At 34.1% G+C, this 5,182-nt stretch overlaps 1 pseudogene across 1 annotated transcript; it reads right to left on the bottom strand.

Annotated features, from left to right (window-relative positions):
• Positions 1–1,983: 1,983 nt before the first annotated feature.
• Positions 1,984–4,887, bottom strand: LOC147909691 (uncharacterized; annotated as a pseudogene). Its single transcript, XR_015545091.1, has 3 exons — positions 4,876–4,887; positions 2,745–2,936; positions 1,984–2,650 (listed from the first exon to the last, which is right to left on the bottom strand). The product of XR_015545091.1 is annotated as an uncharacterized LOC147909691 (transcript).
• Positions 4,888–5,182: the final 295 nt, after the last annotated feature.

Consider the following 5,182-nt stretch of genomic DNA (forward strand, 5'->3'; position numbering starts at 1 on the left):
CTGGGCAGTGTTTTCCACCTTGGCGTTATATTCCCGGGTCCGATGCCTAATTCCGCTGCAGCGGTAGCAGCACGGAAAGGTCCACCATGCTTTTACAATTCTGCTGCACGTGACCCGTTTCCGGTACCGATAACACAGCAGGCCCCTCTAGGAAAGCAGCGCAAGCCGACAGTTGAACCATCCCATTCTGACCCTCGGGGTGACCAGCAATCACTTCTTGCGCGCCACTGCCGGGCAACGGATTCAACACAAGCCGAGACCGCTCGGCATTCTTCTCATCTCCCTCACTTTAAAGTCAGCGGAGGAGCACTCCCTGGCCTTGGCGAATTCATCACTTCCTTGAAGGTGACGAAGTCATCAAGGCCCTATACCGTTTTAATTGGACGCGAGATCCTTCTGTCATCTCGCGCCACAAACACTTCGCGTAGTTTTCCGGCGAGGAGGCCTTGGCCTTGTTATCATGGCCATGGACCTCCCACACCAATTCCCCTTTTTGACCTGAGGGCCTCGATGTTGAGATCCCTCAGATTGATCTTGGCCCTAACTTGCTCGATCATCACTGTATAACTTTATGGATCCGCGCAAGTAACGTAATGGCAGCGATTGTCCTTCGCGGAAGCTGCGCACCGGGGGCCCTAGGACTGCCGAGGGCACTCCAGGGTTAGACGCCTTTCTAGACTGGGGTGGCATCTGCCTGTTTCGCCTTTTCGAGGGGGGCATGCTCCTCCCAGCCTGCAGGCCTTAGCCGCAACTCTCTTGGCCGTCCTGGAGGCGACCTGCGTTCATGTTTAATCATTAGTGACTGCGCCCGTATGCTCCTTGCCTCCGGCGGGAGAGAAACTCGGAGCTGCAAGAGGTGGCGTACTCCATGGAAGGAGGAATTGTTGTTTCCCCCTCCCCCCTTCCTTTTAAATATCCAACCCAATTAATAGTAGTTCTAATTTTTCTTCAAGAATGTTCTTATTGAAGGTTTTCTTATTCCAATCCAAGTAATGACAACTTTAATTCTAAAATTATCTGTCAAAAATTATTACTCTTCGAAAAAAATAATGCATCAAATGAAAAATTAAAACCCAGATGCTACAATTTCAACTAATCAAGTTTACATTCTATTAATTAGAAAGTAAAACACAATTGGTAAGATTTCTTATTATTTACTTAATCATATATATCATTAAAAGATACAAATATTACATATAAAATTGAAAATATTACATATAAATTTGATATATATATCAACAAAATTGACGCCAAATTAAATTCCTCAAAATTTTATATATCGATAGTAAAAAAAGATTTAATATTAACAATTGACGTCAAGTTAAATTCTAAATGTAATTCGGATGACAAATTAAATCAATAATATTGACTTTAATGTGTGTCATCATTCCTATAAAAGATTTAAAATATCATAAAGAATGGCGAAGTTAGCCCTATTTTGATAAAAATTCGGTACAATCACCTCCTTAAGGATACAAACAAAAAGAACAGGTGATACAAACGGGTACAAATCATCTCGAAACAGCAGTTTACATCTTTTTCAATCTTTTATAATCTTTTACCCCTTGATGCAAATGAAATAAAAAGTGGTTTAAATAGATACAAACCGAGCTTAATTTAATGCGTATCAAAAAAATTTTTTCTCTTAGAGTTTTCTTAAAGTTGGATTCACATAGGTAAAACTCACGCCAAATTAAATTTCATTTTTTTATACTATGCCAAATTATATATGTATATATATATATATATATATATATACACACACACATAATTTTATTATATTATATATATGTGTGTGTGAGTGTGTGTGTGTGTGTGTATATATATATATATATATATATATATATTGGGTCATCTGAAAAGTATCTGCGGTTTTTTGTCACTAGATGTGTGTTGATGGTCATATATCTTTTTAGATGACCCAATATATATATATATATATATATATATATTAGGATAGATATATGACCATCAACACACATCTAGTGACAAAAAACCGCGGATACTTTTTTGATAACCCAATATATATATGATATATCAAAGATTGATGAATGTGACTGCCTCTGAAGTTCTGAAAACAAAAGAAAATGTTGAGATAAAATATTCTATAAAATTGTATTCATATTTAATAGTACGTAACATTTCCTGATATCACTGCCACTGTTACTGTTGGCAGCAGAAAAAAATTGGTAACATAATTAAGTATTTGTTCTTGTAATGGTTACTGGGGTTCTTGATGTAGTGATTGTTGAAATGACTGTTGTTGCGGTAATGATTGTTGAGGTGAGAATGGCTGTTGAATATCGAATTGTTGCGAATGTGGTAGTTGTTGCCGCGGACATGGTAGTTGCTGCGGATGAGATAGTTGTTGCGGAAGTTGCAGTATCTCAAACAGCGATTAACCTTTTTTTATATATATATTTGCATTTTGATTCCGTGGATCCGCTTCGCCTGTATTTAGGGGTTTTAGTGAGGTTTTCACTTCCTTTCTTTGTATTCCGAGAGTTCTGCATATTATATGCCCTATCCGCAAGATAAGCAAGGAGCACATTCACGTAATACTTCTTCACTTCTGTGGATGAATATTTTTAATCCAGCTGTCCATTTGTATCCCGAATTTTTTGTTTCGTTAGCCAATCACGATGCAGAGCTGTAAAAAGAAGAAATTACGCTTTCAATGCAATCTAAAATTATTGCTTATTATTGATTTTAAAAAATTCAAATTATTAAAAACAATTATTCACACTTTGCCAGGAGGAAGTTTCGGTAGAAATCTCTCATTCTCAGCATTACTGTTAACTCGTACTCTTATGAGATGTGCTTTCTCATCAAAGACCCCTTTGAGAAGAGCATGTATCCTACAATCAGCGTGACTATCTTCCACATGTACTAATGTACGTTACTTTGGAGCATAAAACTCTATCTCCAAGGAATATCTAAAACAAAAAAACACATGAGGTTAATGAGAAAAGTCAAATTAGAATATTATATAGAAAGTAAACCAAAAGTACGTCATTAACGAACATTTTTAACTTCACTCATTCCAGGAGTGGCATTCATTAGTGAAAGTGGCTGAACTTGCAAGAAATAATGGTGGCCTCCTCTCTATATTAACATGAATAAATATAATAGTGTTATATATATTTGTTATTTCTATTCTATGAGAGTACTGTTTATACAATCACTTCATATGCAAAGTCATACATGAGACTGTTTAAGCCATGTATACGCCTAACGAACGAATACCGAACACGAACATGTTCACGGACATTCGTGTTAAATTTGCGTTTGTAAGCAATTTATTCTTTTTCTTGATTACACCGATTTATGCTCCTACGAGAGCGCATTGGAGTGAGTTATGATAGGAGCTATGATAGGAGTATGCAACGCAAACAAATCATAGCATTTGATGTCAGATTCGATGTTCGTTATAACAATTAAACTTACGTCACAAGTAACAATACAAACTTTTGCATTCCTTGCTCATTCGGTGATCATTCACTAGATGTATATCTGCAGACTTTAGATCAGAGCTGTCCAAGGTCGGTGTTTTTTAGCTTGAAATCGAAATGTGTCGGTATTCACTTTTGTTTGTTGTGCAGTAAATTCTACTTCGAAACAGATCAACGATACGAAAAATATGAAAAATAATTATCTCATATCATTAACAGTGCCATATATGTATCTCCTATTTGTAACTTTATTTAAATTTCTGTAAAAAAGCAACACAAAGTAAACGATAAAAATTCCTGGCATCTCATCTATCAGCCCTAGGAAAGTGAAGCCAATGGATCGTCATCAGGAGCGACACGATGAACATCGCTTGTCTGGTTGATGCAAGGTTGGTTAATCCCTGTGTTCACAATCCCAGTCAGTTTATATCAATATATATCAGTTTATATCACAGCATCAAAAACTTATTAGGAAAAAAATGAATCTATTACCTATACCTTTAAAATTTACAATTACAATCTGTGTACTGCTGTTTCTGTGATATTGCTAAATAAAAATAGAAGTAAATTACAATAAGGACTTTCAATAGTATTTCCAAATGCTTATATTTATTAAAATTTATATTAATTTATTAAAACTTGCTAGAAGTTTGTCCAAATTTACTTACTAGATTTATGCATTTGAAGAAGCTGAAACAAATCCTTCTCTTAAGGAGTGTTTCTCTTTTGAGAACACAAATTAGACTACAAATTGAGTGTGCTCGAGCTTCATTGGATAAGTTTGTCCTAAATGAACTTAATGAGCGGTGAGCACATCTATATTGATTTATGCTTTCAAAAGGAAAATCAATAAAACTATATTAACTTCTATGACTTTAAGATTCGATTTCACAACATACTAATTTATTAGTAATAAACATTTTGTAGTATTATCTATAATATTAGAAAAAAAAAGACTACTATTTACACGTTAAGCTACAAAATAATATAAACAATAATAAACAAAGGGCATTAAAGCCATACGTTGTCTATTGCGAAATATCGATTCGAATTTGTTAACAATTGATCTCACAGACGTTTCGATCATCATCCGATCATCATCAGTATGAAACATATGTCGATTTAAAATAATAGTTAACAATTTCTTAACAATATATTGATCTGAAATACATTGAGAGAATTACGATCGCATGGATGCATATATAAACTTGATTTTTTTTATTCTTCCTTACAATGATTTGTTTGACCATTCAAGGTTTACAACATTATAAATTTGTTACAAATGACATCGTTCTATCCTCATTTATCTCAAATATGATCGTCTTAATGTACAGGAATTCTGATTAACAGCACAATTGGATTGAATCTTTCTAATATGTAGCATACATATTATTATAATAAAATATTTGATTTTCAGACTTACCTGATTTACCATGGTTCGATGGATATAAAAAATGAACCCTCAACAAGAAATCATAATAATTGCTGTGGTAAGCAAATAATTTCTTACAGAGGAACATTACTGATTTATTAATAGTTGAACATATTAACAATGGAGAGAATTTCTCAGATATGGATTTCACGTAAGGAATTATGAAAAATTTTTTCTTAACTTTTTTGTTAACAGTTCTGTTAATATTATTCATATAAAATTTAATTCTTTTTTGTATAGAGAAAAAGATGAAGTATAGTGGATATCTATTATTTAAAAAAATATTGATAGCATTAAT

Source organism: Acromyrmex echinatior, chromosome 5 (genome assembly GCF_024713525.1).
Source record: "Acromyrmex echinatior isolate Ae372 chromosome 5, ASM2471352v2, whole genome shotgun sequence".
In the NCBI taxonomy this organism is placed as follows: Eukaryota; Metazoa; Arthropoda; class Insecta; order Hymenoptera; family Formicidae; genus Acromyrmex; species Acromyrmex echinatior.